General features: G+C 50.5%; 1 long non-coding RNA gene across 1 annotated transcript; it reads right to left on the bottom strand.

The window, feature by feature from the left end:
- Nucleotides 1–1,942: 1,942 nt before the first annotated feature.
- On the bottom strand, nucleotides 1,943–2,776 carry LOC121987288. Its single transcript, XR_006113471.1, has 2 exons — nucleotides 2,561–2,776; nucleotides 1,943–2,465 (listed from the first exon to the last, which is right to left on the bottom strand). It is a non-coding gene; the product is annotated as an uncharacterized LOC121987288 (long non-coding RNA).
- Between the last annotated feature and the right edge of the window lie 10,595 nt (nucleotides 2,777–13,371).

Below are 13,371 nucleotides of genomic sequence, written 5' to 3'. Positions count from 1 at the left end.
GAGGACAAGGCACCTCACGAGGCTCTCTGAAAAATCCGTCATTAGTGTACAAGAGGCAAAACAAGATGCTTCGATCAGACTCCACATCTCTAACATTTTTTTTTATCTTTTAGTGATTGCATCTTCTGACACGACACACAAGCATATAGAAGTTACTGATTCTATGCGAGTATAGAAAGTTTGCAGCCTAATAGAAAGTTGGGTCATTCTGGGCTTAGCCCAATCAAACAGATGAGTTGGTGAATCAAATTAATCAAACTGAACTGATTTTTTTTCCGAACAAATCAAATCAACCATTTTTTTTTAAAAAAAAAACAAACCAAATTAATAAAATATCAGTTTTTTTTACTAAATTAATCAAATTTATTTAAAAATTCAGTTTTTTTAATAAAATTTGATTTTTATTTAAAAAATTCAGTTTTGGTCTTAAAAATTTAATAGGGTTTAAAATTTTAATTAATTCGATTTAATCAAATAAGAAATCTGAAAATCTAAACAATTAATTGAATTTTTTAAGAAAAAACTAAATTTTCAAATAAATCAAACTAAATTTTAAAATTCAACCGATTTATTCAATTATTCAATTTAATCAAATTTTTACTCACCGCTATGTCAGACTATGCCCACCAATGTCACATAATATTTTCTTGTATAAATTATTAATATTAATAGAGGATAGTTCATAGTTTGGTGCATGAAGTTTCTATCAATATAGGATCCAAAAAAAAAATCTATCATACACAATCTTACATTACATTGTAAGAACTTTATTTCCACAATTTGAATCCGTAACAGCTAAGTCACAAGTCAACAATTTAGCACCAAGGCTTTCCTTCATTAATAATATCAAATTTAATAATATTTATTCTGACATTAAAAAAAAATACTTTTAAAAATTAGCCCTCGACGACCTCGAACTCATGCTAGGCAAGACTGCCAGCTAATCCAAGAGTGTTCAGCCCGGCACGATGTCTCGCGCTGTCGCAAGCCCCATGCTCAACCCAAGTACTGACTCATCGACACTCCCAATATAATGTTTGTGTAATTTCAATTTTTGATTGGTAATTAATACTACTTGTTTACAAATGGAAGAGAGGAGAATGAATGCAATGCCCATTTTTGATTGATAAAAGTTTATTTTATTAATTTCATTATTAAAGAAACTCATCCCCTCAACACTCACTCCTATCAATGAGGTTGGTCAGTTCGACTACTTAATGGTGGCACCGGCAATCTATCAGCAACACCCATGGAAGAGATGATTTTCCGTCAAATATGCTCCGGCAATTGCAGTGTAAGGTCAACACTTGCCATCAACTTGACTGTGCCATTAAATTCCCGAATGCGAATGAATGCAACAAGATCATCAGATGCACCTATTCAACATGCGTCTACTGCCCTCACTCCCGATCTTGACATAATCAACCTTGCAGGGAACAAACACAACACTCATTGACCATAATGCACACCTACCCATCCTCACTCCGGATCATTGCTAAACCAATCAATAGAGTCATGGTTTCCGAAACAACAGTCTGGTTAGTGCAGCAAACAAGGCATGTTAACGAGGGTGGAAAACCAGCATCAGTTTTCCCATGCAGCAGATAGTGGAGGTCTTCAGAACGATGAATAGAATATTAACCGAGATTGTGTCTGACAAGAAGTTGGTTCAGTCAGAGCACCTGGCTTTGCCCTTGGCCTAACTTCCCAGTACCGTTCCTATGTGAATATATTTGTTCTATTCTTTCTAACACAAGGAATTTACAGCTCGGCACTATGGATGGATACCTAAGCAGAACCTGAAACTCTGATGATTGAACTCGGCCAATTTTTTCCTCACGTTCCTTCATTAGATTTGAATAGGTTTAGTCACAGAAAAAGCGTTTCAGTTTTAAAACGGGGAAGCATCAGGGGATATGACAAAGACTCATGCAAAGTACTCTGAATGATAAGGGATTTAGATTGCAAAAACTTCAAAGCTAATGAATTACACATCCTAACAATAGATAATAGTTCAGAAGAGAATGAATGAAGAGAAATTCTAATCAAGGATATCAAGGACGCTTATAGAATCAAATTCACTATTACAAGCTCAGATAGGGACATTTTTTTCGTTTCCTGTGACAGTTTGGAACCCCCCAAACTAAAGGCAAATTAAGGAACTATTTTGAAGATACTGAAACACTATCGTCGTATTTAGCTAACACTTCCGATCGAATAGAAATACCCAAACTGTAAGTGCAAGAACGCTTTCCGTATGGTTCATTTGGTCTCTTATTAAAAATTCAAGTGTAGCAGAGAATGATAAACCCTAACCGCGAATCAAGGCTTTGAGGCGACCGCGGTAGATGCGTTGACCATCCCCTCGGGCGCCTCAGGCATCGTCCGATTCGTTTCTTTTGTCGTCACGGCGGCGGCCTTTCGCTCGTAGTCGTTCCAGAGGTTGATTCCCTTGGTGCAGATCACTGAGGCGGAAGAGATGGGCGAGGATTTTTGGCACTTGATAAGTAAATACGCGAAGAAAAGGAGAGGATCTGCACAGTGAATATGCGTGACTTACATCCGGCGCCGACGAAGTACAAGAGGCGGACTAACTTGTTGCCCACTTCCTCTGCGGCCATGGCGATATTGCTCGTCCGTACAACGCGCTGCGAGATTGCAATTAGGGATTCAAATGGGAGCGAGGCCCGGTCCAATTTAAGTAAAGTAGCTTCCGGCCGGGGCGGACGAATTTGTGCGCGCGATTTGGACCGAATTGGTTCAGTTTCTTCTGCTCTTCGCCGAATCAATTCGGTCAATACCAGACTTAATAAAGCGCAGATCCAAGTCCGTGTATGCAACAACCATGTAAATCCATCCGGACTAAAAAAAACCAGCAGGTGCATTCAATTTTTAGTTTGTGATCCCGTCCGGAGGCTGAGTCGGACGGAGGCTGATCGAGGTGTCTCGATTATTGACGGGAAGTCACAGGTGATTCGGCTCCCACGGATGGCTGACGCTGCTGCAGGACCCTGCGCACACTCAGACGATCTCCCCCTCTACGTTAGAGACCGAAACCCAGGAAAAAAGTCCCCGGATCAAGCCCTCCGACGCTCAAGTCAGGTCCTTTTTCCCCAGAAAAAAGCAGAGAGAAGAAGAAAAAACAGTTGTGGAAGAAAGTGACGAGGGAGTGTGTGCGCGTACCTGCGTACGAGGGATCTCTTCCCCTTTTATGCCTTGTCCCTCGTAGAACCTGCCATCCTGTCAGAAAACGTTAGACGCTGGGCTTTGTCGTCTAGTCCCGGACACTTGTCGTATCGCCATTTGTCGTGGAAGCATCTTTCTGTTTAGGGACCTCCGCCTTTGCGCATAGGTTTTGTCTTGTAGCGAGAGACAGCTGGCAGGCTGTTACTGGTTGTGAGGGCATCTTTTTGTTTCAGGAACCTCCGCCTTCGCTTGCACTATTGGAATGTAATGATTATTCTCGCAGGACAGCTGAAATTCTCCGCACCCGCATTACTTAGCTTCTCCGATCCACTGTGACCTGCCTCTGCGCTTTGTATTTCCTGGCCCTCCACCGTAAACCTGTAGATCGAGCTGACTCTGCTCAGCTCTGCCGATCCCAATTTGCTTCCTCCTGGCTCTGCCGATCCCGATTTGCTTCCTCCTGGCTCTGCCGATCCCGATTTGCTTCCGCCTGGCTCTGCCGATCCCAATTTGCTTCCTCCTGGCTCTGCCGATCCCCATTTTGCTTCCTCCTGGCTCTGCCGATCCCAATTTGCTTCCGCCTGGCTCTGCCGATCCCAATTTGCTTCCTCCTGGCTCTGTCGATCCCCATTTTGCTTCCTCCTGGCTTTACCGATCCCGATTTGCTTCCGCCTGGCTCTCTCCTCATTCTCCTACATCTTTTCTCACGATCAACAAGTCTGTCTGACCCTTGGCTACCCCCCATGCTGAACTCTGACTGCCCCCTCCACCTGATTTTCCGACCGCCAAGTCGCCATGATTATTGACTGCCACCTCCTCTTGACTTTTGACCGCTAACTGGCTTTTGACTCCTCTAATCCTTTCCTCTTTGGGCCCCTCCATTACCAACCGTATCACAAGCCTCCCCCTCAAGTCTAGTCGAAGGAGGACGACAGTCTGACTGACTAGACCTCCGCACATTTTTGTGACCTCGGCATATCCCTATGATCTCAGCGTATCTCTGGTTATCTACCTCAGCGTATCTCTATGACCTCAGCATATCTCTGCGCGCCCTGCTTTTTGCGTCGCCAGCCGCTTGGGGCGCCGCGCCCCCGCAGTTGCTTTGACTTAGCTGCTACTCCTCTTTATAAGGAGCCTTAAGGTTGCTTCTCCATGCTATCCCTTCTTTTTTACGCTGTCTTGCCTGCGTTCCGCCAACCGCTTCCCCACACAATGCATTCTCCTCCCTCTTCTCAGGAAGTTGACCAACCACCCTCCCAAACGTTGGTAAACGAACTCACCACGCTACTTGTCTCGAGAGAGCGCGAGCTAAATCGCGTGTCTCAGGATCGAGATCGCCAGGTAGCTGCTCTGCGTTCCACGGAAGACCAGTATCGCCTTGCAAAGTACTGCGTGGATGTGGAGAAGACAAGGAAGGAGCAGTGCCAGGCTAGCCTACAGCGTCAACTTGGTCTCCAGGAACAGTTGCGTCAAGAGCATGAAAAGGAGCTCTCCCTCCTCCGTGCGGGCCTCGAGGATAAGCAACGCACCATCACTCAGCAGCAAGCGGTCATCAGATCTTTTCTCCCGACAGGTCTTCACGCGGGAGTGCTCAATCCCCAGGGCCAATTCCTTCCACGAGTCAAAGCTGGCCTGGGGAATAGTTGTCTCAGTGGCTCCTTTGTCATACGGCGTTCCTGCTTGTGGCCTTGGCTGTATCACCTTTTTGTTGGACTGTGCTGCGGCGTTTGTACATCTGTCTCCTTTCGACATGGTCTTTCCTGTTCAATTTTCATCTAGCAAGTATTTTTTAGGAACTGGTCCGTATGTAAGAGTCAAAAATTGCTTCATGCTTCCTTTTTATGTATGAATTTTGGATAATAAGACCGACATAGTGCTTAAGACTTAAAACTGTAATGAACGCGCGAAACTTGATTTCGTAGTTAATGCTGACGCCCTAGGAGTAGGGTAGATGACGTTCCGCATCCTTTGCCCTGCGTATTTGCGGCATATTTGAAATTCGCGCAAAGTAAAGTCAGATGTAGCTGACCTGATTATGGAAAACGCTCTGCTCAAGATGAGGCACATCTCTCAGAAAGGTAGTTAGGCATAGGCACCGAGCTCGCTTATGATTTTCGCAGAGGAGTTGATTTCTGATCCCCGCATGGGGCCGACCTAAAAAGGTCGTTGGGCGTGAGGAAAGAGCTCACTTTTGTTTCTCGCATGGGAGCTGACCTAAAAGGTCGTTGGGCGTGAGAGCGGAGCTCACTTATAACTCGCACTGAGGCAAGAGTCTGGGACTACCGACCTAAAAGGTCGTTGGGCGTGAGCGCGAGGCTCACTTATAATTCTCGCATGGGAGCCGACCTAAAAGGTCGTTGGGCGTGAGAGCAGAGCTCACTTATAACTCGCACTGAGACTACCGACCTAAAAGGTCGTTGGGCGTGAGCGCGAGGCTCACTTATAATTCTCGCATGGGAGCCGACTTAAAAGGTCGTTGGGCGTGAGAGCAGAGCTCACTTATAACTCGCACTGAGGCGAGAGTCTGGGACTACCAACCTAAATGAGCGCGAGGCTCACTTATAATTCTCGCATGGGGGCCGACCTAAAAGGTCGTTGGGCGTGAGCCGAGCTCACTTATAACTCGCACTGAGGCGAGTCTGGGACTACCGACCTAAAGGTCGTTGGGCGTGAGCTCAATTATCGCATGGGAGCCGACCTAAAGGTCGTTGGGCGTGAGAGCGAGCTCACTTATAACTCGACCGAGGCGACCGACCGAAAAAGGTCGTTGGGCGTGAGCTGAGGCTCACTTATAATTCTCGCATGGGGACCTAAAAGGTCGTTGGGCGTGAGCAGAGCTCACTTATAACCTGCACTGAGGGTCTGGGACTACCGACCTAAAGGTGGTTGGGCGTGTGTGAGGCTCACTTATACTTCGCATGGGAGCCGACCTAAAGGTCGTTGGGCGTGAGCAGAGCTCACTTATAACTCGTACGGAAAGGTCGTTGGGCGTGAGCCGTGGCTCACTTATAATTCTGCATGGGAGCCGACCTAAAAGGTCGTTGGGCGTGAGAGCGAGCTCGGTTATAACTCACCGAGGCGAGTTCTGAGGACTCTGACCTAAAGGTCGTTGGGCGTGTGAGGCTCACTTATAATTCTCGCATGGGAGCCGACCTAAAAGGTGGTTGGGCGTGAGCGAGCTCACTTATAACTCGCACCGAGGCGAGAGTCTGGGACTACCGACCTAAAGGTCGTTGGGCGTGAGCGAGGCTCACTTATAATTCTCGCATGGGAGCCGACCTAAAGGTCGTTGGGCGTGAGAGCGAGCTCACTTATAACTCGTGACCGAGACTACCAACCTACAAGGTCGTTGGGCGTGAGCCAGGCTCACTTATAATTCTCGATGGGAGCCGACCTAAAGGTCGTTGGGCGTGAGCGAGCTCGCTATAACCGTGACCGAGGCGAGTGGGACCACCGACCTAAAGGTGGTTGGGCGTGAGGCTCACTTATAATTCTCTCGCATGGGAGCCGACCTAAAGGTCGTTGGGCGTGAGCGAGCTCACTTATAACTCGACCGAGGCGAGAGTGTGGGACTACCGACCTAAAGGTCGTTGGGCGTGAGCTCACTTATAATTCTCGCATGGGAGCCGACCTAAAGGTCGTTGGGCGTGAGCAGAGCTCACTTATAACTCCTGACTCGAGGCGAGTGCAGGACTACCGACCTAAAAGGTCGTTGGGCGTGAGCGCGAGGCTCACTTATAATTCTCGCATGGGAGCCGACCTAAAAGGTCGTTGGGCGTGAGAGCAGAGCTCACTTATAACTCGCACTGAGGCGAGAGTCTGGATACTCCGGTCCGAGACCGGTAGCGATGGCGCTGGTCCGAGACCAGTAATGATACTCCGGTCCGAGACCGGTGGCGATGGCGCTGGTCCGAGACCAGTAATAACCCCCAAACGGCAAAGGCCTTGATGAGTCACTCTTCTTTGCCTCCATCAGTGCCGCCTACGCCGGCCTCATTGCTTTAGTTAATCTTGTCGCTATTGCTAGCTTTGGGTGCCCCCATTTGTATCGCGTTTCTTCCTGCAATTGCATTACGCACAGTATAGAATTAATAATGGAAGAGGGAGCGTAAAAACCTTACTCCACCCTTGGGCCACAACGCCCTTGCATCATATGATGATTCCGCAGTTCTCGTGACGCTCCTGGTCAATTGCTCGGATCAGGGCTACCTACGCAGAGCTACTTGCTCGGTCGATGAATATCCCCGCACTTTTCTGGCCTGGCAATCGCTTCCGCTGTCCCGTCTTACCTACGGCCCTTTTAAATTGCTTGGCTTCTGCAGCTTCATGAAACTTCCCGCCTAGCCTCGAGCCTTTTACGAAGAATGCTTCTTTCTTTGAGGCCACGCCTCTTCATGATTACCTTGCCTTGTCGACTTTTAATGCGTTCCTTCTCGCGATGACACCTGTCTGGCGCCTTTAGTGCGCACGCCCCCTGACGTCAGCATCTGAACCCTTTTGCACCCTTCGGCGCTTATTTCCCATCCGACGGCGTTGAGGCACGTTGCCCCAAAAAGATATGCGGCTCAATTCTCGATGTTTCCTAGAAATGAATGGGCTTTATAAACCCTAAAGGCAGTCCGCCTTCCTTACCCCGACGCTTCGCCATCTTCCTCCTCCCTTCGTTCGTGGCCATTTCTAGCAGTGCAGCTCCTCGTATTCCTGCTTACGCCTGACCTGTGACCCTTCTTGTCTTCATCCTCCTTGCCTTCTTGCTCCTCACAGCCATGGATGGTAAGGACCCCCTCTGGTATTCGCATTACATTTCTGATTTAGACCACCATGACCTGTCTGCACTGCAATCCAACCTGGGGGTAGGCCCGGCATATGAGTTTCGCCTTCCTTCGACAGACGAACATCCTTCTTCTCCCCCTGAAGGGTTTATCACAGTCTTTAAAGATCAGGTCGTAGGCGGTCTTCGCTTCCCGCTACATCCTTTTCTTTCTGAGTTGAGCCAGTATTGTGGAATTGGTATCTCTCAGTTTGCCCCCAATGTGTTCCGAGCGGTCTGCGGAACCATCATCTTGTGCCGCATTTACCAAATCCCCTTGACCGCCACTCTATTCCATCACTTTTATTCCTTCCGGCGAGCCGAGGCGGGGGTATTCAACGTTCAGGCCAAGCCGGGCCTTAAGTTTTTTGACGACCTACCTTCTTCCAATAAAGGCTGGAGGTCACGCTTTTTCTTCCTCAAGCCCCCTGCCCCCTTAACGGGGTCTTCTCAATGTCATTCTTTCCTCGCTTCGGACTTCCCTTCGCATGTCCATGAACCTGCCTGCTCCGCAGCTGCGGACAAGCTAAGAGGTGTTGTGGTTCGCCTGTCTGTGCTGATGCTAGAAGGCATCCTGCATGTTTTTGGCCTTAGTCCTGTCCCTACCGAAATTGGAGCTCCTTTCGGTGAGTCATTATCTTTTTGTATACTGCTCTTCGCTAACTGAAGTGCTTTTTCTTCTTATTTTTGCAGCGGCCGCAATCCTCCGTTCCTTTGCCAGCAGAGAGACACCTGCGGTGGCCGTTCTGCAAGCTCTGAACGAAGAGCTAACACAGGGTCTACCCTCTGCTCCTGCCGCCGCCTCCGGTTCACCGCTTTCGGAACTCCGAGCTTCTGAGGCAGAGGACGACCTGATGCTTATTGAGCCACCAGCTCTCAGCCTTGCAAACTCAGCCCTGCCCCGCATCGCTGATCAACCCGCAAGAGAACAGCCCCAGCCACCGCAACTTCTCCTCCACCTCCTCGCCGCCAGCGTGTAGTGAGCATTTCTTCCCCCACCAGGTCCTCGGATACGAGCTCAGTCCAAGAGACAAGCTTGATCCAGGAGAAGGCCTTTGATCCGAAGGTGGCAGACCCGCCGTTGGACCTGACTGCTTCGGCGCCAATCCAGAGTATGTTACCTGCCCCGCCTTCGTCCTCCAGCGATAAGCTTCCGTACTTACTGATGCCCTCCGCGTCTCCTCTTCGCGCGCCTCCGAGCTCGGCCATGCCGACCCCGAACCTGCCCTCGACGGACCCAGCCTTCGAAGCGTTATGGAGGCTTCCTTCGGAGACCGATCCGGCCTACACGCCTGCTGCTGATTCGTCGCCTATCTTCGGTAGGGTCAACTTCTTTGGGGACCTGGCCATCTCCTGGCAATCAGCCAGCCAGCAGTTCTGGGAAAGCGGTTCTCCTTTAGGGGAATTCGATCAGATTGCTCGTTCCCTGGTCGCGATAAGTCCCTTCTCCTATGTTTCCTTGTATCCGTGTATCTCTGTAACCTCCTTCCTCTTCTTCCGGCTACTGGTAGACCTGCTCCGTGAGTCTGAGCGCCGTACAACGAGCGACCGAGCTTCAGCGAGAGAACGCGGCGCTCAAGGCACGTCTCCAGGAATTAGAGCACCCTGCGACTTCCTCAGCTCCTCCCGAGCCCTCTCTGGGAAGCTTGGATGCCTATTTGCGCGCCATTGGGGAGTCGGCGGCTTCTGCTCGGACCATCTCCCATGCTGCCTTTGATAAACTTCAACAGTTGGAGGCGGCTTTGAAGACAAGTGAGTCTTCCCTGGCCTCTGAAGTGGATCGTCGTCAAGCGGCAGTCTCTGAGCTGAAGGATAAAGAGGCAGAGCTGCTCTCTCAATCAGAGGAGTTGACGCTTTTACGGCAAGGTCAGGAGCTCTTGCAGATGAGGCTGGCCGACGCCCAAGCCCTGGCTTGTGCTGCCGCTGCCCGAGAAACAACCATGAAGACTCAGTGGGAAGCGGGCCAAGCCACTCTCCAATCCTTGCAAGCGGATCTCGTGAAGGCCCAGGAAGCAGTGTCTCATGGCGAGGGCGATTTGTCCTTGGCCCGCGTCGAAGCTGAGGAGAATCGGGACAGTTTGGAGGTGTACCGGGCTGGCGAGTCAGAGCAGCTGAAGGCCTACAGGCTGGCCTACGTCCGTTCTTCTTTCTTCCTCCACAAGCTGGGACGCTGGATGGTCTTGTTGCTCTGTCACGGGGCTGCTGGTGGGGTCAGACAAGCCTTTGAGTAGGGCTTCCTTCGCTCGGCCCCTCCCGCCACGTTCTTGGACACAGCTCGCCTGACCAGGGAATTGCCGCAGGACACCTTCCCCTCTTTTGAAGCGGATGAGGGACTTTTCCTCCTGGAGGCTCCTCCACCTGCGGCCGATCCAACTCTCGGGGATATCTCTGCTCAGGCCCCTCCCGTTGCTGCCTCTGATATGTCTGCTGCTCATGCATCTCCTGACGCAACACCAGCTGACCCCGGGCTCCTTCCTTCGGCTTCCGTTGACTCAGTGCCTTCTCCCCCGGATGTAGTATGACGAGCGGTGTGTTGTAACGCTTACTTTTTGGGTGTTGATGCTGAACCTTTCATGATTGTACTTGATCATATGGTTGTATTGAACTTCGGATAATTGTCTAGCTTCCCCTTCATGCATCCTTAACTTGTTTCTTTCCTTAGTCGGTCGTCCGTGGTTTTAGTAGATCTATGCTAACCTGCTCGCCTTTGCTCATTTTGCTTGCTTTTCTCGGCCACGTAGCTCTTCCTCCGATAGTTTCCTTGGTACCTAGCCTGGCCCGGGCTAACTATTGCCTCGCATGTCCCTGAAGCCTGCTGACCTGCACTGCCTATCTCTCTATACCGTCTCTTCTGTACACTTTTGTCTTGGTTGGAGCGACTCCTTTAGGAGACGCTTCGTATTTCGAGCCCGCGCCTTTCCCATAATGCCCTCTGGTTATATTTCCGGGGCTCATCACAGAGCGCTCCCTGTCTGCCTTCGCCCCTGCATCCATCGTCCGTTGCGGACTTACGAAAATATCCTTCCTCCACCATACCTATAAGTATCTTCTTCCTCTCTCCCTTTTGTTATGATTCGCCCTCACCACGAAGTACGCAAACGTCGCCGCCGCCGACTGTTCGTTTCTGAGGTTGCGCCGCGCTTCTTCCTTTTTCTCCAAGCTTCCCCTTTTCGTCTGTTCCTTCTGCCACCTGAGATAATCTTCCTTGCAATGACTTCTCCTTCTTGGGCTTCCTTGCTGGTGGAGCATTTCCCAGACGCTTCAACTTTCGCTGAGTTAGATTGGGATGACTTACGGTACACTTATGAAATCCCTACTAGCTTTCGCCCCATCATTCCTACTGGTGTGAACTTGTACTTCGATCCCTCGCCGAACTCTTGTACTTTCTTTACTGAACAGTTCGTATCTGGCCTTCGTCTACCCCCGCATCCTTTTTTGTCGGGAGTGTGTTACTACTTTAAAATTCCCTTAGGTCAGCTAACCCCCAACTCAATAAAGATTTTATGTGACTTTGTAATACTCTGCGAAGTTTGTGAGGTTTCTTGGTCGGCTCCCCTTTTTCATTGCTTCTTCGCTCTCATTCGACGCGCCGATGATCTTTTTGATTTCCAAGCCCGCAGCCAGAATACTTTCTTTTCTTCTCTCCCTCCTCTCAGTGCGAACTGGAGGAAAAAGTTCTTTTTTCTCCGGTTTCGGGAGGAAACAGACTGGCCCACGCATTGGCAACCTGAACTGCCTATGACTCCAACGCTGAATGAATTCCATATGGACCTCTCTTATGCCACGGCTGCTGATCGATTGGGGGAATGACACTTGAATCTGACGAGATTACTATCTGAAGAGCTACTTTCTTTTTTTGGACTAAGTCGCTGTACTTCTGACACACCGCGCTCCTTGGGTAAGTTCGTGTTGAGTGCCTCCTTTTTGATCACTTTCCCTGTGATAGTGACTTCTCGTGTTGGCGCCTTCAGCTGAAGTTTTGTATCGTGCGTTGGAGGTTCTGCCTCTGCCCCTCGATGACCGGGAGATAATGCGGCGCAGTCGGGCAATCTTGGGCAGGAGGCTACTCCCTCACCTTGGGTCTGCCGCAGTCGGGGCAGCGACTCAGCCTGCTCCCAGCCCTGCCTTACACGCCGTTTCTCCTTCCCCTGTCGCCTTGAGCCGAGGTCGGGGTCGGGGCCAAGCCACTCGCCCGGCCAGAAGCGCCTTCCGAGGGGCCTCGCGATCATCCAGACGCGGTCGCGCAGCTCTTCATCGCGTAGGTCCGAGCTCATCCGAACGGGGCGACACAGACAGGGGTGCGGCGGCCTCTTCCCTGGGTCAGCCTTGCTCTGATGATTCTGACTCTGATAACCAGCCCCTGCTTCACAGGCGGCGCCGTGCAGCTTCTCCTAACCCCTATAGGGGGCGACCAACTGCGTTCCGCTCTGCTCCTACTGCTGTAGAGGGAGACAGCCCCGGCGATCATCAAAACCCGGTGCCCACTGAGCCCGTTCCTGAGCCAACTCCGGCACCTCCTGGTGCTGACGCCGGCCCTTCTCAACCTTCCTTCTCCGCCCGCCATCGTTACAGGACCACCATCCCCTCTGAAGCTGCTCTAGCTCGGCGGCCCGACGCCCCCGCAAGCCTTCTGATGATGAAAGGCTGTCTCGGCAATTTGTGGGCAGAGAGCATGGATCAAATGGGTGACGTACCTCCATTAGCCCAGATGGACAGGTTCTCGAAGTCCTGGGCTAAAGTAAGTACTCTTCACCTTATACTGGGTAGTGGTTGGCCTTAACTGAGGGTTATATCTTTCCTCCAGACTCATGCAGAATCCCTAGTGCTGAACCAATCTTTCCACACTCTTCATCATGAAAGCAAAGAACTCCAGGAGAGAGTCTCCGAATTAGAGTTGCAATTGAACGACCCCGCCCAGGCCAGTTATGCTTTGCGAGCGGAGATTCAGGCCCTAACCAATCAGACCGACCGACAGAAACGGTCCCTGATACAGGTGAAGGATGAGCTCTGAGCTATGAGGGAGGAGAAAGCTGCATCTGAGGCGGGGTTTCAGCAGCAACTAGCCCACCAAGCTCAGGAGATACAATCCAAGAATACTCTTCTGCAGGACAAGAACAATAAACTGGAGGTCCAGGCGGCACAGTTGGAGACTCAGGCAGCTGAATTGCAGGCGCTGAAAGCAGAACTATCACAGTCCCGAGCGGCGTTAACTGGAGTATCCACCGCCTTAACCGTCTATCAAGAAGGAGAGGAGGACCGTTGCCTACGAAGTCGAATGTCCTACCTGACTTCCTCCGAATTTCTGTCCCAGGCTGGGGCACGCTTTGCTACGACCGTGCCCTATACGGCGGCTGGAGTCATCAGGCAACTGCACG

The sequence above is a fragment of the Zingiber officinale genome, chromosome 5B (genome assembly GCF_018446385.1).
Source record: "Zingiber officinale cultivar Zhangliang chromosome 5B, Zo_v1.1, whole genome shotgun sequence".
NCBI classification, from domain to species: domain Eukaryota; kingdom Viridiplantae; phylum Streptophyta; class Magnoliopsida; order Zingiberales; family Zingiberaceae; genus Zingiber; species Zingiber officinale.
The sequence above is the reverse complement of the archived record's forward strand: the minus strand, read 5'-3'. Positions and strand labels throughout refer to the sequence as shown.